The sequence below is a fragment of the Cervus elaphus genome, chromosome 32 (genome assembly GCF_910594005.1).
Source record: "Cervus elaphus chromosome 32, mCerEla1.1, whole genome shotgun sequence".
Lineage (NCBI taxonomy): Eukaryota > Metazoa > Chordata > Mammalia > Artiodactyla > Cervidae > Cervus > Cervus elaphus.
Genome location: NC_057846.1, coordinates 47,899,400 through 47,921,048, shown reverse-complemented (window position 1 = coordinate 47,921,048; position 21,649 = coordinate 47,899,400). Strand labels below are relative to the sequence as shown.

Genomic DNA, 21,649 nt, shown 5'->3' with positions numbered 1-21,649 from the left:
TCCAGATGTACAAGCTGGGTTTAGAAAAGGCTGAAGAACCAGAATTCAAATTGCTAACTGGATCATAGAGAAGGCAAAGGAATTCCAGAAAAACATCTGTTTCATTGATTACGCTAAAGCCTTTGACTGTGTGGATCATACCAACTGTTTAAAACTCTTAAAGAGATAGGAATACCAGATTGTCTTACCTGTCTTCTGAGAAACCTGCATGTGGGTGAAGAAGCAACTGTTAGAACATTTTCTGGAACAACTGACTGGTTCAACATTGGGAAAGGAGTGCGACAAGGCTATTTATTGTTACCCTGTTTTATTTAACTTCTATGCAGAGCACATCATGCAAAATGCCAGGCTGGATGAGTTACAAGCTGGAGTCAAGATTTCTGGGAGAAATATCAACAACCTCAGATATGCAGATGATACCACTCTCTTGACAGAAAGCGAAAAGGAACTAAAGAGCCTCTTGATGAGGGTGACAGAGGACAGTGAAAAAGCTGGTTTAAAACTCAGTATTAAAAAATAATGAAGATCATGGCATCCAGTTCCATCACTTCATGGCAAATAGGAGGTGAAAAGTTGGAAGTAGTGACAGATTTCCTTTTCTTCGGCTCAAAAATCACTGCAGATGGTGACTGCAGCCATGAAATTAGAAGATGATTGCTTCTTGGAAGGAAAGCAATGACAAATCTAGACAGTGTATTAAAAAGCAAAGACATCACTTTGCTGACAAAAGTCCGTATGGTCAAAGCTATGGTCGTTTCAGTAGTCATGTACAGATGTGAGAGTTGGATCATAAAGAAGGCAGAGTGCCGAAGAATTGATGCTTTTGAACTGTGGTGCTGGAGGAGACTCTTGAGAGTCCCTTGGACTGCAAGGAGATCCAACCAGTCAATCCTCAAGGAAATCAACCCTAAATAGTCATTGGAAGTATGAGTACTATATATACTCATTGCTAAAGCTGAAGCTTCAATATTTTGGCCACCTGATGCCAACAGCCAACTCATTGGAAAAGACTGATGCTGGGAAAGATTTAGGGCAGAAGGAGAACAGATGACAGAGGATGAGATGGTTTGATGACATCACAGATTCAATGGATGTGAACTTGAGCAAACTTTAGGAGATAGTGACGGACAGGGGAGGCCTGGCATGCTGCATTCCATGGGGTTGCAAAGAGTTAGGCACGACCTGGTGACTGAACAACAACAGCATATCAGAAAGTCAGTTAATTTCCAAAATGTGTTTGTACTCCCACAACTCAAAGGAAGCATATTAACAACCTGATTTTTTAAATATACAAAGGACTTGAACATATATTTCTCCAAGGAATACATACAAATGGCCAATATGTTCAAGAAAAAATATTCAGTGTCATTAATGATCAGGGAAATGCAAATCACAACCCTGATGAAACATCACCTGACACCTGTGAAGATGGCTATTATTAAAAACAACAAAAGGATGTGGAAAATAAGGAACACTTGTACACTCTTGGTGGGCATGTAAAATGGAACAGCTGATATGGATAATAATATAGAAGGTCCCCCCCACCCCGAATTAAGAATACAGCCTCCACAATTAATTCAGCAATTCCCGTCCTAGGGATTTATCCAAAAGAATTGAAATTAGAATCTTGAAAAGATACCTGCACCGATATGTTCACTGTAGCATTATTCATAATAGACAAGATATGAAAACAACCCAAACATCTAATGATGGATGAATGCATAAAGAAAATGTGCTTTATGCATACAGTGGAATATTATTCAACCTTAGAAAAGAATCTTCTGCAATATGTGACAACATAAATGAACAATTAATTTATGTAGAGATTCTGCATTCAAGGAAGACCATGATTCCCCGCTCCTTAAATGTGAGCTGCATTTAGTGACTTCCTTCCAAAGAGTGAAGTATGGAAAAAGCTGGCAAAGAATACCTCTGTGGTGGAGAAACCCACCAAACACAGCTTCAGCCAGTGATCACGGTCACTGTCGACATTTATGAATGGTGTTGATGTGAAATGATGAAAGTGTCACTTTACTCCATAATACTCATAACCCCTGAATAACACGGCAAATTGCAATAAAGGGACACCATATAATACATCTGTCCATTTACTCCTCAAAACTGCCAAGACTGTCAAAAAGAAGACAAGTCAGAGAAACTGTCACAGTCTAGAGGAGCCTAAAGAGATATGAGAATAAACGTATTATGGTGTCCTGGATGGGATCCCGAAACAGAAGGAAAAAAAGAAGACCATAGGTAAAAACTAAGGAAAGCTGAATATACTATTTGGTTAATAATAACATAGTAATATTGGTTCATTAACAGTAACAAATATACCATACGCATGTAAGATATTAATTACAGGGGAGTCCATGCGTGGAGGTGTATGAGCACTACTTTACCCATTTTTCTGTAAGTCTAAAGCTATTTCTAAAAGATGAAGTCTACCAGAGAAAACAACAAATGATAGAATTACTGAGAGAACTAAGAAATCAAAAATTTACTCTGGAAATTTTGACACATTCAAGAAACTGAGAGATCAAGCCAGCAGACATGAACCAACAGAAACGTGCACAGTAAAAAGAGAACGTGCATGCTTTGATGAGCACTCATGGAATATTCATAAAAGGGCTCATTCTCTAACGGCTGGCACAGGTCAGGGTCACCTCCAGCCCACTTCCTCCTCGTGTATTCTTCTCTTCTGCATGAGTTCTCCTGGTTCTGGTCTTCTTTAAACACCAGTCATTTGCTGATGCTGTGCAGGTTGGGGGGTGTGTGTGTAGGGGTGTGTGTGTGCCTCCTGATCTTTAGATCTTGTGCTAATGTCTAACAGACATCCTTGAAGTTGTCATGTCCCCAAACCAAACATCTCCTTTTCTCCATTGCCTCTAATTGACAACCCCATCCTTCCAGTTGTTCAGGCAAAAAGCAAAACATAAGTAAAACATAAAACAAACAGAAACCTCTTTATCTTATGTGCCCCATGCAGTGCTGTTGACCCTAACCTCAAATTATCAATGGCACACTAGGCTTTGACCACCAAAGTGGATTTTTTTTCTTTTTAACATCCTATTGATCTTGAATCCTGCATTTGTGTCAAGCTTAATTACTAGTTCTAGTTGTGTAACTTTGTTGGAGTTTTCTGTGTGGCCAGTCATGTTGCGTGCAAGCAGAGATACTTTTGTTATTTCTTTTTCTGTGATTATGCCTCCCCCAACCCTATTTCTTAGCTTCCTGCACTGCCTTGTTCTTCCAGTAAGGTGTTGAAAAAAGTGATGAGAGGGAACGTCCATGTCTTCTTAACTGCCCTAGGGAGAAACATGTACTTTTTTACTAAATCAGGTTAGTTATAGGTTTTGTGTAGATGCCTTTTATCAGATTAAGAAAGATTCCTCTACTCCTTGTCTCCTGAAAGTTTTTATCCTGAATTAATGTTGAAACATATCCAATGCTCTTTCTACGTCAATTGATATAATCATATGTATTTTTTTCTTTAGTCTGTTAATAAGGTAAATTACTTTGCTTTTGAATATGGACGCAGACCTGCATTCTTGGGATAAACTCAGTTGTTAGATATATATTATCATGTTCATAGTTTGTTGGGTTTGATCAGATAATACTTTGTAGGAGACTTTTGTCTCCTTGTGCGTGAAGAATACAGCTCCTCCTAGTTTTCTGTTATTCTGACTTTGCCAGTTTTAGGATGATGGGATGATGTATGCGTGTGTGTTAGTCGCTCCGTCGTGTCTGACTCTGCAATGCCACGGACTGTAACCCTCCAGGCTTCTCTGTCTATTGGATTCTTCAGACAAGAATACTGGAGTGGGTTGCCATTTCCTTCTCCAGGGGGTCTTCCCGAGCCAGGGATTGAACCTGGGTCTCCTGCATTGTAGGCGGATTCTTTACCGTCTGAGCTAGCAGAGATACTGACCCCATAAAATGAGCTTGGAAGTGTTGCCTTCCCTACTATTTTCCAAAAGAGAGTTTGCAGAATTGCAATAATTTTTCTTAAAGTTCTGGTAGAACTCATCTGCCACAAAGAGTTTCTTTGTTGAAAGGTTTAAAAATATGAATTTAACATTTTTATAGGTATGGGCTATTCCAGTTATCTACTTACTTCTTGAGCAAGTATTGACACTTTGTGTCTTTCAATTAATGGGCTCGTTTCTCCAAGTTTCTGGATTTATGAGCGTAGAGTTGTTTACAGTCATCCCATATCATTGTTTTAATAGCCCTGAGATCTGTATAATATTCTTTTCATCTTTCATTTTTGATGTTAGTAATTTGTTTCTTCTCTCAGTTTCTTGGTTAGTCTGGCTAGAGATTTATTAATTTTATTGATTTTTTTAAGAAAAGGAGCAACGTATAGTTTCACTGATTTTCTCTATTGCTTCTCTATCTCCAGTTTCACTGATTTCTGCTTTTTATCATTTCCTTCTGTTGTCTTGCTTGGGTTTAATTTAATCTTCATTTCCTAGTCTCTCGAAGAGGAAAATTACTTATTTGTGACATTTATTCTCTTTTAATATAAAAATTTATGCTATAAAGTTCTAAGTGCTACTTTATTTTTATACAATAAGATTTGATATATTTGCTATTTATTTTCCGTAAGTTAAAGGTATTTTCAATTTTCATAAAATATCATATTTGACTTATGGGCTATGAAGAAATGTCTTTGTTAAATTTTTACATATACTTAAGGATTTTCCAGATATCTTTCTGTTACTGATTCATAGTATAATTGCATTATTATCTAAGAACTTAGTATTGTATGATTTCCTTTAAATTTCTTAAGACTTAAAATATAGTCTATCTTGATGGATGGTTCATGCATACTTGAAAATAATATACAGTCTGCTATTGTTGGCTCCAGTGTTCTATAAATATCAATTAGATCAAATTGACTTCTAGACTTAATCAGTTCTTAATATTTTAGTGATTTTCTGTCTACTTGTTCCATCAATTACTGAGGGTTACAGTTTCTAATTATTATTGTGAGTTTGTGTATTTCTACTTTCAAATCTAGATGTTTTTGCTTCATACATTGGAAACTGTTGTTAGTTGAAATTCTGTTGCATGCGCTAGTATGGAATTGTGTGTTTCATAGAAAATTGACCTTTTTATAATTCTTAATGTTTGTACTGAATTTTGGAGTACAGTTTGTTTGATACTAACATAGCCACTTCAATTTTCATTTGATTAGTGTCTGCATTGTTTATCTTTCCTCATTGTTTTACTTTTAACCTATCTATATTTTTATATTTAAAGTGAGTTACTTGTAGACAGCATATAGTTGGAACTTTCCTTTTAGCCTAGTCTGACAGTCTCTTAATTTATATGTTCAAATCAATCATATTTATTGTAATCATTGATATTATCAATTTAAAACCTATCTTCTTGATATTTGCTATCTATTTGTTCCATCTGGTATTCTCCTCTCTATTTTTCTGCCCTTTCTTGGCTAATTAAACATTTATTATTATTCTATTTTATCCCAAATCTTGACTTATTATTTATACCTTTTTTTAAAATCTTTTAGTGGTTGCTGTAGAGTTTATAAGATATAACTTTAATCAGAGTCTACCATCAAATAGCACTACTAATGTTTGGTTAAGGACTTTAATATTTAGTTAAGGACTTTAAGAAACTTAAACGGTAGACTCTCCATTTCTCCTTCTCAAACTTTGAGCTGTTGATGTCACACAGTTTATATTTATCTTTGCTATCAACATACGACACATTGCCACCATTTTTGCTCTAAGTGATGATTTATCTTTTAGATCATCAAAAAATAAGAAAAAAATTGTATTTTACTTTCATTTATTCCATTTCTAGTTCTATTTGTTTCTTTACATAGATCCAAATTTCTATTTGATTTCATATTCCTTCCACTAAAGCACCTCCTTTATCATTTCTTTTAGTGTAAGTTTGCTAGTAATGCATTCTTTCAGTATTTGTTTGTCAGAGAAAGTACTTCTCCCTCACTTCTTTTCTAATTCATTAAAAATATTTTTTCACTGGATATAGATCCTGTGTAAACTTTTTTCTTAGTAAATAAACCATTTTTTCAGTACCCTAAAAATACCCCTCCATTATGTTTTGGTTTGCATGGTTTTCTGAATTCTGGTCTGTGCTCTTTTTGTGTGATTTACCCCCTACGGCTATATCAAGGTCTTCTTTTTATCTTTTGTCTTCAGAAGTTTGACTAATATCCTTACATGTGATTTTCACATATTTATTTTGCTTGAACTTCTCTAATCCTCTTTGATCTGTGTCTTAGCCTCAGTTATTCTAGAATATTTATAAGCCATTATTTATATTAAGCTTATTTATTTATCGGTTGTACCATGCATCTTACGAGATCCTAGTTCCCTGACTAGGGATTGAACCTGGGCCTTTAGCTGTCAAAACGTGCTGAGTCCTAACCACTGGACCACCAGGGAATTTCCAAAGCCACTATTTAAAAAGAAAAAAATTGCCCCATTATCTCTGTCTTAAATTTGTTAGATTATTGAACTATTTGATATCATTCCACACTTCTTGAATTCCCTGTCCTATTTTTTGATTATATATTTTGTTGAAGTACAGTTCATTTACAATGTTATGTTAATTTCTACTGTACAGCAAAGTGATACAGCGATCCTCATATACGTAACGTTCTCAGTTTATGCGAGTCAGCCTGGTGCCCGGACCCCGCGTCAGTCCGCCGCGGTCCTGTGTCTCTTGGTCTCAGGTTTGACCCTCCCAATGCTCCCCTCCATCCCTTGGCTGTAGTCCTGCGTCCAGCACACTCCTCGTCTTTCCTCAAGGAGAAAGGTTTTATCTTTCCCTTCCCAGGCTGCAATAGGCTCCGACCCCTGCCCTCAGGGTGAAAGTGTTGACTCTCCTTCACTACAGAGGTTATCGATTTATTCCCGCCCACAACCCCCCCCCCCCCCAACCCCCCGCCCCCCGCCATAGGAGAGACGGGGGAGAAGATTTGGGGTTAGATGTGAGCTTCTGCAGTGATGCTATTTGACTGTCCTCAACCTGCACCGTGAAGGGCACTTTCTTGGGACTCTCACTGGTCATTTTTCTGAGAGCATGATGGAGTCTGTGGCGGAGAGCTTGAAAAGGAAGCTTGAAACTTCCTTTGTCCTCAATGGCTGGGCAATCTCCCACCAGCCCCTATTCAGCCTCCACCAGTTCATTAACTAGTCTTACCTGTGTCAGGCTGCATCTGCTCCAGATGAGCAAGTGTGCAAGTCCCATCTCTTCCTACAGGCATCTGTGTCCTTAGATTTTAGCTGATTGGTTTCTAGCAGCATCTGCTTCCTGACGTGTTCGAAAAGTCGCCAGCCTGCAGCTTGTTTGGCTTTTTTTCATTATTGTGCTCATAAGCTTGGGAGTACCCCTCTCCCCAGATTTCTGCATTCCAAGTGGAAACTAGTTTGTTGACTCTTTCAAGATAGTTTCTAAAATTAGATTCAGACTGGGAAAGTAGAATTTTCAACTGTTGAATGACTAGCTTCTACAGAGCTAGCAGATTAGTGCTACTAGCATTTTTTTTTAAACCAAGGTTTTCCTACAGGCAAGAGTTCTTCTTTTGCCCTTCAAATATAAAAGACTGTAAGATATGTTCCATTGCACCATGACAAGACAAAGTTAAGACTAACTGACACTTTTCTTTGGCACAGGAAAGCAGAGAAAAGATCCTTGAAGTAATGAATACCTGTCTTTATCTAAAGAGGTGTCAAATGTTGCAATTTCTCTGGTTTTGCCTTACAACCACTTTTATTCACATTGTCTTGATGAGCCAATCACATCAAAGCTACTATTGAGTATTGTTAAATTTTATGTTGATTTCACAGGGGAGGAAGAGTGGGTTTTCCTTGCACATCACAATTATATTATGTTGCTCATGGTCTTCATAAATCCATTAGACAGCTGTCTTCATGGTTCCTCCTGTTTCTTGCACATCTTAAAAACAGTGTAGGGCACTTCCCTGGTGACCCAGTGCCTAAGACTCTGTGTTCCCAATGCAGGGGGCCTTGGTTCAATCCCTGTTCTGGGAACTAGATCCCATATACAGCAACTAAGACTCAGAACAGCCAAATAAATAAATGTATTTTTTAGATGTTAGGCTATTCCCTATTTGGTGGAACAATTCTGCTCTGCCCTAATATGTGTAAACCCCACTGACCACTGTGCTCAAGGAGCAAAATGCCCCTTAGCAAAAAAAAAAAAAAAAAAAGCACAAAAGAATATAAACAACATTTCCTAAATATAGAGCATAGCTCAATAAAAAGCCTCTGTTCACTAAATTTATTAGAAGGTCTTTCACATAATGGAAGCTATTTTAAAAAAGAAGAAAATGCTGTTAACTTTCAGAATCTGCGCCTGACCTCTGAAAATGGTACTATCAACAGGCTGATTTTACTTTCATTTTAAAAAGTGTTTTTAACATAAAGCTATCCTAGCACGTTATTGAGTCAACTGCCTTTATTTCATGCTAAACTGAATTCTTAAATTTGAAATAAAGTGAGCAACAGAGTTAAGAAAAAAATGCTCCTTAATTGTATTTTCCTCTCCCTACTTCTTAGAAGATATTTAAGATATTTTGTTGACAGGTATGGCCCCTAGTATGCCTTTTGGGTCTTTCCTCAACTTTAATTTAATAAAGCATCTTTTCCCAAATATACACAGTATTTTTCCCAAGAAAAATTCTGGGAAGTAATTTTATCCATGTTATTAGATATGCCAAAAAAAAAATAGGAATTATAGAAGAAAGAAAATCGGCCTCTTTTATTACCCCATGGATCTGGCTTACAAAAATGAAATAGAGAAGACATCCCCTCTCACATACTGACAGCTGGCTCAGCACCAAGGTTCCTGTTGGGAGTGGAGGCACCTGATCTGGGCAGGTGGGTTTGGTAAGTGTCACCGATTTACCCTTGAATTGTGGCACCTGGTGGATCGGGCAGCCTAGTTTCAGATTTATCCTCCTCACCCTCATCATCAGGGGGATTCGCTTTACAAAACTTCTATATTGTTGCACAGCTGCCTGCCCCCTACCAGGCCCCGCTTTCTTTCAACTGTTAATAGAGTGTCAGGAGCTCTTGGTACTCTCTTGTACAAAGCCCTTTGTCCTCTTTAGATGAAAAATGTTACCAATACACAAGGTAAAAATAGTGTGGTAAAAGGTAACGATTGACATTCAAGGTTTAACAGCCTTCCCGTCTTCTAACATCTTGCAAAAGATATACCACTGCATCACTGACCTGATGACATACCCCAGAGCATTTGAATTTTTTAAAGGAGGTCTTAGGATAAAAGGAAGTCATTCCACATCATCACTTGGGATTGTGCTATTTAAAGGTCATCAGAAAAGCATCTTCCTGACACATAACATCAATGGCAACCTCTTGGTATATGAGCTGATGATACGTTGTTAAAAGCATTGTGTGACAAATGGAAATAAGAATGTTTGTTGTCAAATATTTTCTGCTGCTTGTACAAATAGAAAAGATAAGGTTCATGGTATTTATTCTTCTGTCTCCTAGTATATGTGAACATTCCTATCAGAGTTTTATCTTTATAGAGGTATCTCCAGTAGAGATATAATAACCTTGAGTGGAGTTTTTAACCACTGGAAAGGTAAATTTTAGTGTTTGTGGCCAATGTCATAAATAATAATGATATTTGCATCTGGCTTTAGAGTGACGAAAAGTTTTAAAATAGAAAAGAGTAGTTGAATGGGATCATATGAAATTACATCTTCCCATGGGTCTCTGGATGATATGGTATCGCCTTTATTAGAATCAGGGGCTTCCCAGATGTTGATTTATTAAAATCATCTGTAAGCAGTTTTTTATGAAATGATAAATGATTAAAAAAATTTTAGGTGATCTTTAAATATGAATCTAAGAATGTCAGAAGTAAATCAAAGAAAAGGGGTAATTGTGATAGAAATTAAGTTGGAAGGTAAACAGCTTCAGTGGATCGTCCCTGAGCAAAATCTTACATTTTTGTAAGTTCTACTTTACATACAATCTAGCTTATTTCTCCAGATAAAATTGAATTTGAGTGAAGAGCTATGAGAGCTCATATTCTGCAAGGACTATCAGACAGGGACAAGTTAAAATAGAGTTTTGTCTCCTTAATGCAAAATTTCCCAATAAGTCAGTCGTTTAACCTCTCTGTATTGAAAATAATTTGCAATATGAATTTGCATTTAGATTAAGTTTTGATTGTTATGGACAGTTCTAGTTTTGAAAATTTTGTAGTTCAATTAGAATCCAAAATATTGTTTCGTATCTCATGGCTCTATGTTAGGTATCAAACTACTTGACACTCTCCTTAATATGTTATTTTTTTTCTGTTATTTGCTGTTCTGTCAATATAGACTGTGAAACGGACTGAAATTATCTAGGTCCTGTGTAGTATGAACCCTTCTCTCATTGTGATCATGTCTTTTAAACACTGGAACACTTGTTTCCTTTTTCCTTTATTATGTTCACCTGGTAAAACCCTAGCCCTTTGTGGAATCCACCCTTCCTCACATCTAAACTGGCTCATCCGAACATGGCTGAAAAAAATATCACAACCCTCCCGACTGGTTTCGATTTATGGAAATGATTGTAAACTTCAAATAGACACTCAAATAACAAAAAATAACAGAAACACAAAGCCATCAATAATGTATAGGAAGAGTCATACTTTTTCTCATGTACTAAGAATCCAGGGGCCAGCAGCTGCAGGCTAATTCTAAACTCAAAATGTCAAGCTGCTAGGTGGAGGTCTCTTGGTCTTTCTAACAGTTTTAAGGTGGCGGCAGCAGCTTCGAGCACCACAGTGCACTTGACAGAATCACAGGCCAGCCCACAGGACTGTTTTGCAAAGAGCACTGTATTGCAAAGAGTGTTGCAACTGTGTTGCAAAGAGCGCTTCTCTTCATGTGACCCTTCACTTATTAGAGAACAAAATTCTTTCTCGGAAGACACCCCCCTATAACACAGGGGTTCATGCCCATCCCTAGATCAGGGTCTGGGTGATTAGAATATTACTTTATTAGAATATTACTCAGCCATAAAAGGGAGCAAATGTGAATCGATTGAACTGAGGTGGATGAACACAATCTGTCATACAGAGTGAAGTAAGTCTGAAAGAGAAAAAGAAATATCATATATTAACACACATATATGGAAACTAGAAAAAAAATGGTACTGATAGACCTACTTGCAGGGCAGGAATAGAGACTCAGCTTTGGAGAATGGATTTGTGGACACGGCAGGGAAATGAGAGAGTGGCCCTAACATCTCTGCACTGCCATGTGTGAAATAGATAACTAGTGGTAAGCTGCTACATAACACAGGGAGCCCAGCCGGGCGTTCTGTGATGACCTAGAGGGCTGGGATGGGGGTGGCTGGGAGGGAAGCTCAAGGGGGAGGGGATATATATATACATTACATATACATATACATATATATAATTATGACTGATTTGTGCTATTGTATGGCAGAAACTAGCACAACATTGTAAAGGAATTATCCTTCAATGAAAAACAATTTTTTAAAATAATAATAAATTAGAAATCAAGTCTTCTCTGCCTAATTCCCTAAATATAAAGGTGTGCTTTGCTAGTGAGGATGAAGGGTTGGGGAATGACCCATACTCGTGAAGGGTATGGGGAATCATGCAGTCTGGCAGACAGCTTCTGGTGTAAATATGCTACAGTCCTTTCCTTGTGGGACAGGCACACATATGCACCTTCACATTCAGACGCACAGTGGCTAAGTTTGGGTCATGAATAGTAGTTATAGCAAGAATTAAGTGTGAGAAGTTCTGAGAAGTCATGATAGTCATTACCCACTTTTTGCCTAGGCGCTCTAGGATATAGGGAGAAAGTCTTTCACAGTTACGATCTGACTTGAGGCTCATCTTTCAACGTGGTCTTACACTTTATAAACCTAAACATTGCTTGACCATGTGTGAAATGCGTTTGCTAATAAATACTGTTGATTTTTAATGAAGTTGGGCTAGTTCATTTAAAGTACAATTAGTAGATATATATGCAAAGGTTCCAAATTGAACCTCCGAGAATTCATTTACTAATTGTTAGTGTCTGTTAAAGAGATTAGCTAATGTGAGCAACTGAACTGAATCACTAGATACAATGTATATGATATTTTATCTATCTAGTGTAAGACTTTGAAATATTTTGTTAAAATTGATGATATTTGAAGAAGACAGCAGAATCTCTTTTAATTTCAAAGGTGAGAATTATTCATCCATGTTTAGTGGCAAGTGAATTTCATGGCTAAGTTGCTTCAGTCATGTCTGACTATGTGACTCTGGACTGTAGCCCACCAGGCTCCTCTGTCCATGGGGATTCACCAGCCAAGAAACTGGAATGGGCCACCATGCCCTCCTCCAGGGGATCTTCCCAACCCAGGGATCGAACCCATGTCTCCTATGTCTCCCGCATTGGCAAGCGGGTTCTTTACCACTAGCACCACCTGGGAGAAGCCGGTTCCATATCTCCAATGCCACCATCTGTTATGGATTTAAAGTTAAGTCCAAAGCAAATGCTAATTTCCTCAAAGGAACCTCAGGCAGGAGGAATAGATCAGGTATGAGTACAATATCAAAGTGATATCAAAATTCAAATTTATTTTGAATTCTCACAATAAGTGAATATCAAATAAATGTTACTTCCTCTCTTGGCAAAGATTTATATCCCATAATTACACTGATACATGTGCTATGTCAGTGGCAGCAGTGAAATTCATAGTATTTTTATGTGAAATGCACTGTTTTATTGCATTAATTCACATTTAATGTGTACACAGTAATAACCATAAAGTATGATAACCAAAGTTATATATTTTCTTCAGAACATTCATTTAGAAAGCTTTCAAAAGCGTCTGAGGAAATTAAAATATCAGTCAGTTTACCTGCAGGATATAGAGCAAAAGCAGAGAGCAGTATAATATCTTTTATAAGCCACCCGTTCCTCCTCATATACTGTTCTCACTTCTGGCTGATAAAATACAATAGTCATAACTCTGTACATATTTTTTTAAGTATGGTACACAAAACAAAGGTTTCTGGAGAGAGGGAAAATATACCTCCATCAGTAAAATTGCATTACTCCCATGATTACAAGCAGAGGGTTGGAGGTACGGGAAAGCAGTGACGGTCCCAAAGCCTTTCTTGGTAATGGGGCACAGAAAGATGGTCCCCATAAAGACAGGGAGTCTTATAAGAGGATGGGGAGGCCCTAGGGATGCTGAGAAGTTACAAATGAGCAGGTACCCAGAAAACAGACCAAGAATGAAAAATCTTGGTCATATCGAGGTCCAAAAAAATAAATAAAACACAGCAGCATGTAATGTTCTAACATCTGTGAGAGAGGAAACCAAGTAATGGCCAATTTAAACTTGGTGAACACAAAAAGTTCTAGCAATACAGAAGCCTGCCTGTACCTTTTTCTTTGGCTTACTCTTCTAAGATTTGAACATTCTTGCTGTTCACTACTCTGCTCTAGTATTCCTGTAAAAGCGGTTACAAATTAAAGCCTACTTCAAGACCCAGTGTTCTCTATCCTTTGAGAAGGCACGCAGGACAACTCCAGCACCTCCCGTTTCTTCCCGTAGTTGAATTCGTGTTGCCTTATATCATTTACATAGTTTTCTCATTAAGTCATTCTTCATTCATTCCACCTTGAAGCCGCACTGTTCATGGCCTCCCCTGGTGGCGGCTCAGATAGTGAAGAATCCACCTGCCCATCAATGCAGGAGACCTGGGTTCAACCCCTGGGTCAGGAAGATCCCCCTGGAGAAGGAAATGGCAACCCACTCCAGTGTTCTTCTTTTTTTCTTTTTTCCCCAATCTTTAAATCTTTATTTATTTATTTTTAATTAATTTATTATAACCATAGGCTAATTCCTTTAATATTGTGGTGGAGAATCCCCATGGACAGAGGAGTCTGAGGGGCTACTGTCCATGGGGTCACAAAGAGTCGGACACGACTGAGCGACTTTCACTCACTTACATGGGTTTAGTTTATCACTGTATCATGTTCTAATTAAGACCTGTAAAATCATAAGAAACCTGCAATTGGATATTTGTGTCAATGCTGAAAGTAATCTTTAAAAGTGCAAATCATGAACACATCGTTTTTAAGAGAACTTAACTGGAAAGAAAGGCGCCGCACAGAGAGTAAAGCCGCTGTCCTCACGACAGCTTCCATCTCCCTCGCCAAAACAAGCGCTGATTTCCTTGAAGGGTCATTTAGAAAAACAAGATGCATATTGGCATATGCTTTTCTAGAAGTATATTTAAAAGTCTAAACAAATGGAATGTGCACACACACGTATGCACACTCATGGTGTATATACAGATGTAAACACATAGGCTGCTCTGTACCTGCATTTTCCACTTAACTCTCTGCGTCCAAAGCTGACTGCATGGAAGTGTCACGACAGGTCTTGGGGTGGTCTCCATCCCCAATCTATCTCCCCTCCTTTCTGGGTTCACAGTCAGACCACACTTACAATACTCACACAGTTAGGTGTGGTCAGTTGAGTTCTACTTAACCATTGTATGAGAGTCGGGGAGATGTATGCCTCCCCCATATCTAGTCCATAAAAATATCCACTCACACTCCTCTCCCCACGTTCTATCTGCCGCCTGGATGTTGATGTCCAAGGTGACAAGGAAAGCCAGGTGCTGAAAAACAGCAGAGCCTCTATCACTCTGGATGTCTGAAAGAACGCAAGGAACAATCCCCTCCCAGCCTCCTTACCTTGACCCTGACCAGAACACTCCCACGGGGCAATAACATGAGCAAGAAATGAACTTCATTATGCTAAGACCCTGAAATTCTGAGTTCAGAGTCAGCAGTTGGTGTTCCCATAAACCTATACATGCAGGCAGGAAAAAACTGTTTTTAATGTCTAAGGAGCATAGTTCATTGCTTACAAGAATCATTATTCATTTAAGTTACCCTTTGTTGGTAGCATTTAAGTTGCTGGTAGGGTTTGTTATTAATGACATCAGGAATAATCTTGTATATATGTCTTTGCTTCTGAGTATCTCCATAGGGTTTTATCAAAGGCACTTTTAAAAACTTTGGTGCTTCGGCAGCTATACTAATTTTTCCTTCAAATTATTTCTTTCTATAGTATTTAAACATGCTTCCTTCTTCATGTCTTCATGGACACTTAGGTTTTACAAAAGTGTTAATTCTTTTTCAATCTAGTTAGTGAAAAATAAATGTCATTACCTGAAGCATTGTAAATCAACTATACTTTGATTTTATTTATTTTTAAATTTTTATTGGAGTGTACTTGATTTACAACGTTGTGTTCGTTTCAGGTGTACACAAAGTGAATCAACTACATACATATGGATATATATTTTTCAGATTCTTTTCTCATATAGGTTATCACACACTTCAATTTTTAAAAAGACATTTTTGGATTCTAAAATTTTCAGTGTGATTGTGTGTCTTTCGGGTATGATTTTGGTCACTCATATTTCTTTTTCTACAAGCTGAATGCTCATGCCCTGTGCACATTATCTAAAGGGCTATTTGTCTTTTTCATGTTGATTTATAGCAGAACTATAAGCTGCTTAGGAGAGATCTCATCAGATATTTCTTGGCTTCACTCTCTGTGCAGAATCTAAACACATTTGAGCAGCTTCTGCACAGTTAGACATATTTACAGCTTTGCACTTCCCATAGTGCACTTCCCATCGACCTCTGCATTCTGTGGAAGAAGACAAGAGGCTGAAGGGAGTTAAATAGCTTGCCAAGGTCAAATAACCACTAGGTGGTGGAGCTGGATAAGGACCCAGAATCTCCAGTATGAGAGCCTGCACTTTTTCTACAAAATAATTGACTTTTATTGAGTGGATTTTATGTACACACCTGCTAGATTGCTAAATCAAAAGGGCCTCATATAATCATCATCATTATTATCCATCATCTATCATTCATCATCAATTATCAACAAATATCCATCGATGAATGGTGCTAACAACGAAGAAAAATGGCTTACAAAGGGTGTTCTTTAGAGGTACCAACGGAAGACATCTAAATATGTAACATGTTCTAAGAAAATGCCTAGCATTGAGATGTAGGTGAATCTCTAACAGTGCTCACTAGTTGATTCCAGATGTTATAAAAATTGAAAACACTGGCGTCCTGGTGTCCTACTTCAGTCATTCATAAATCATACGAGAGCACACTTGTGCACATGTTATGCTAGGTGCTTGGAATACAATGAAGAACCATTAAGTTCCCATCTTGGAGAAGCTTGCATTTTTCTGGAGTAAATTTGAAGCAAAATTATAACTAACGTAGAATCCAGAACTCCTTTTTTATATTCTTTACAGGGTACCATGAAAACAGTCAGGAAGGGGTCAATAATTGCATTTGGAATTTCTGGGAGCAGGTTCACCCAAAGGATGAAATTTGATCTGGATGTGGGCAGATGAGTAGATTTCCTGTATAGGAGACTTCAGGAGCTTTGCTGACATTTGAAGAATCATTAAGAGTTGGAGTGACTAGCACTTTTCACTTTAGATCATTAGCCATCACTTATATCAGAAAAAATGTAGTGAAACACATAAAGATAAATGCGCTATGGTTACAGTGTCAGACACTGCTTGGTAGTGTCCGTTTCCAGAATTTAGAATTCAGGAGATTACAGTGTTCTATTTATAGTTTCCAGGGTCTGCAGCCTGGAAAGGACTCAATAAAAATGTGTTGAATTGAATGGGTTTCAGAGATTCATAAGCACCACTCTTGGGGCTAACTAGAATTCAGTCTGATAAGGAATGCTATGCCATTAGTTACATCTTCTGATGGAACAGAATCAATTTAGAAGAAAAAGAAAAGCAAGGACAACATCACAAACCTTCCAGTAGCGTTTGTTCTCTTTAGTGGCTCTCAGGAAGTAAGAGCCTCCTCTAACCCTATCCCTAACTCCTGTGCCAGGGTTAGAGAGAGATGTTTACCAATGATTTACATTCTCTCCACCCAGCCCTCCCCATTGTCCATGATGTAAAGCAGGGCCCCCAGCCTCCAGGCCATGGACTGGTACCTCCCATCAGGTCAGTGGCAGCATTAGGCTAGATGAGATCAGAAGTAAAGTGCACAATAAATATAATGTGCTTGAATCACCCCTAAACCATCGCTCATCCCAGTCCATGGAAAAATTCTCTTCCATGAAACTGGTCCTTGGTGCCAAAAAGGTTGGGGACTGCTGATAGAAAGTTGTCAGGAAAGGCCTCCCCAGGCTGGGACTGCCCGTCACAGCCCCCGTTACTTCTGGATGGGGCCACACGGCCAGTTCTTCCCAGTGAATGAGTGGGGTTGGTGTGTGTCCCTGCCGGCCCCCCTGGCCCTCCGGCTGCTGACTGCCTGCACCTGCATTTCTTGTCCTGAAGACGGTCCTCCAGGGCTTGCTTTCCCATTCACTTAAGCAGGTTAGAAGTCGGGAACTATCTTCCTCATCCTTCAAGTGAGAAAACTCTGAGCCCAGGATTTACAGTGTATCCCAGAATTTCCCAAACAAGAACAACCTCTGGTTGCCTGCAGTGGTGCCTAGATTGATAATATACCCTTATTTGTTGATTTCCCTCCCTGTTTCACTCCCTCCACTGCCCTACCAGCATTGAGACATATGTCTTAGAGTCAGACTCGGAAATGCAAAGTGAGATTATATATTTTCTCCTAGATCTCATATTTTTTTTCTTGTTTCACTCTTTTGATTTATTGGAATACAATCTAGTAGTTTTCTAGGAAGGACCAACAGAGGGAACAATTATTTATTTTGATCCCATGTGTCAAAAAAGAGCCTTCACACTAGATTTATAATTTAGCTATCAGCATTAAGTGATCAATATTATATACAATAATTAGGTAAAATTATAGCAATTTTCAAAATTATTTCCCTGCAATTTTAGAATATATTGCACCACTGTTTTTCAGTTTCCAGTGTTGTTTCTGAAGCTTTTGGGATTCTGCCCCTACCACTTCCAGAGACAGAAGCAGAGGAAGCAAAATGTATTATCTTTTCCACTGCCTTTGACTCCGCCAATATCTCCCAATGGTTAACAGGGGCTAATCAGAAATTATGTGGCAAGGGAGTCAGGGTCACATGGCTTTGAGGTAGGAAAGTTGGAGACAGAGCTGAGAGTCTAAGAGCAAATAACCAATATCTACACTTCTTATGTGCTAAGTAGGTACCAGGATTATACCTACATCATCTCATTTAATCCTCACAATGACCATTAAAAGCTTACATTTGAGAACTTCCTTGGTGGTTCAGTGGCTGAGACTCTGTGCTCCCAATGTAAGGGACCCAGCTGAGTTCCAGACAGGGAACTATAGCCCACATACCACAACTAAGAAGTTCACATGCTGCAACTAAAGATTCCGCATGCCACGTTTAAAGACAAAGATTACGCAACTAAAGAACTCACGTGCTGCAACAAAGATTGAAAATCCTGGGTATGTGGTGCAGCCAAATAAATGAATAAATAAGAAGTCTAAGAAGCCCAGAGAGTCCCATACAGGATAAACCCAAGGTGAAACACACCAAGACATATATTAATAAAGCTAACAAAAATTAAACAGAAAGAGCATATATTAGAGGCATCAAAGGAAAAGCAGCAAATAACATACAAGAGGATCCTCATAAGGATAACAGCTGACCTTTCAACAGAAACTCTGCAGGCCAGAAGGAAATGGCAGGATATACTTAAAGTGATGAAAGAGAAAAACCTACAACCCAGATTACTATACCCAGCAAGGATTTCATTCAGATTCCAAACAGAAATCAAAAGCTTTAAAGACAAGCAAAAGCTGAGAGAATTCAGCACCACCAAACCAGCTCTTCAACAAATGCTAAAGGATCTTCTCTAGACAGAAAACATTTATAAAAATGAACCCAAAACAGTAAAGTAAATAGTGATGGGATTACATTGAACAATAATTACATAAATGTAATTTAGGTTAAAAATTAGGTAAATTTCATTAGGTTAAATGCTCAAACCAAAAGACAAAGCCTGGCTGAATTGATACAAAAACAAGACTCCTATATATATATATTGTCTCCAAGAGACCCACCTCAAATCTAGGGACACATACAGACTAAAGTGAGGGGCTGGAAAAAGATATTTCATGCAAATGGAGACTAGAAGTAGCAATACTCATATCAGATAAAATAGACTTTAAAATACAGACTGTTATAAGAGACAAAGGAGGACACTAATAATGATCAGGGGGTCAATCCAAGATGATATAACAATTATAAATATGTATGCACTCAGCATAGGAGCACCGCAATACATAAGGCAAATGCTAACAACTGTTAAAGAGGAAATTGACAGTAACACAATAATCGTGTGGGACTTTAACGCCCCACTCACACCAATGGGCAGATCATCCAGACAGAAAATTAACAAGGAAACACAAGCTTTAAATGATACATTGGACCAGTTAAACCTAATTGATATCCACAGGGCATTTCACCCCAAAATAATGGACTTCACCTTTTTCTCACGTGCACATGGAACATTCTACAGGACAGATCACATTCTGGGCCACAAATCTAGCCATGGGAAATTTTAAAAAATTGAAATCTTTCCAAGCATCTTTTCTGATCATGATGCTCTAAGATTAGGTGATTGCAGTCATGAAATTAAAAGACGCTTACTGCTTGGAAGGAAAGTCATGACCAACCTAAATAGCATATCAAAAAGCAGAGACATTACTTTGCCAACAAAGGTCCATGAAGTCAAGGCTATGGTTTTTCTGTGGTCATGTATGGATGTGAGAGTTGGACTGTGAAGAAAGCTGAGTGCCGAAAAATTGATGGTTTTGAACTCTGGTGTTGGAGAAGACTCTTGAGAGTCCCTTGGAGAGCAAGGAGATCCAACCAGTCCATCCTAAAGGAGATCAGTCCTGGGTGTTCATTGGAAGGACTGATGCTGAAGCTGAAACTCCAATACTTTGGCCACCTCATGTGAAGAGTTGACTCATTGGAAAAGACCCTGATGCTGGGAGGGATTGGGGGCAGGAGGAGAAGGGGACGACAGAGGATGAGATGACTGGATGGCATCACTGACTCGATGGACATGGGTTTGAGTAAGCTCCTGGAGTTGGTGATGGACAGGGAGGCCTGGCGTGCTGCAATTTATGGGGTCACAAAGAATCGGACACGACTGAGCGGCTGAACTGAACTGAACTGAACAAGAAAAAAAAAAAGCAAACTATAAAAAACACAAACATATGGAGGCTAAACAACATGCTTCTAAATAACCAACAGATCACTTGAAGAAATCAAAAAGGAAATAAAAATATACATCTAAACAACTGATAATGAAAACACGACAAACCCAAACCTATGGGATTCAGTAAAAGCAGGGCTAAGAGGGAAGTTCACAACAATAGGTTTTTTAAAGTAGCTACAATTGTTCCCCACATTGTAGAGATGAGGAAACTGACTGGGAAGCGTTGAGCTGAGTTTACGTAGCTGGGAAGATGGCAGACTCAGGATGCTAGCTCGGGTCCGTCTCGTGCTAAGTCGTGAACCCATCATCATTTTGCTTCCTCCAGCTCGTCAGTGAACTACCCTTCAAGTCTCCTGGCTGCCCTGGCACTGCTGTCGTCCTCTGTATTGGTGGTCATGGTTGGTCTTCTCCCCTTCAGACCAAGAAAAGCTCCTTCTGCTTTCTATGAACAGCGTTCACACAGTCAAGCTTTATCCTAGGTGACCCAGCAACTTTCTTGACCCTTGCCACTCAAAGTGGAGTCTGGGTCGTGGCAGGCACTGGCATCATCTGGGAAAAGTGAAAGTGCCGACTCTCAGGCCCACCTACCCACCCTGAACTGTTGAATCAGAATCTGCATTTCCACAAGAATGCAGTTGGTTCCCTAGAGTTTGAGAAAGGATGCTTTATGCCTCATCCCTCTCCTGCTCAGAGCACACGCCTATATTCTGGGAGGGGAGGAGAGCTGATGGGGTGGGTGTCACAGTATCACATGCCCGTGAAATCATTGCTCCCTTGTAAACTGTTTCTTGGCCTTTTGATTGAGCCATACTGCCAAAGTTTTTCTTCATTTTGCTTTTCTTTTTTTTTCTCAGGTGCCACTGTGTCTCTGTTGTTGGTCTGGCATGTTTGTGGAATCCCGTTCCATACGGTCTGACGCCAAGTGTACACCAGTCCAAGGTTTCTTTTGTTCATCCCTGAACCTCATATAGACCTACCAGGTATCTTCGGGTATGATTCAGTGCTTCTGGACATGCCATGATAGAGAAGATTCCCACCCTTCCACATTCTAAGACAGCAGGAAGCTTATTTTCCCATGCTATCAGAACACATGCTAATTCCCACTCTAATTGCACTATTCATCCCCGGTAGATGGGAAGCAGATGGTTGTGTACCGGCAAGCAGAGAGAAATGCAAGAATACACCGTTAATGCACGCATTCGCTCCTGTTTCTTGTTCTTTTGTCTGCTCTCGGTGTTATGCCGTCCCCCAGTAGCTCTGCTTGCCCCTCCACCGTGGGTGACAGAATTAACATATTATACTTGTGTGATTACCTTCACTCCATTTCTGGGAGCTACTGCCAAAATCCAGACATCTAAAA

At 38.9% G+C, this 21,649-nt stretch overlaps 1 long non-coding RNA gene across 1 annotated transcript in view; it reads left to right on the top strand.

The window, feature by feature from the left end:
* LOC122688100 overlaps positions 1–21,410 on the top strand; it is a 159,635-nt gene extending 138,225 nt beyond the window's left edge. Inside the window, exon 3 of the long non-coding RNA XR_006339335.1 lies at positions 21,144–21,410. This is a non-coding gene — a long non-coding RNA (uncharacterized LOC122688100). The remainder of the gene's footprint in view (positions 1–21,143) is intronic.
* Positions 21,411–21,649: the final 239 nt, after the last annotated feature.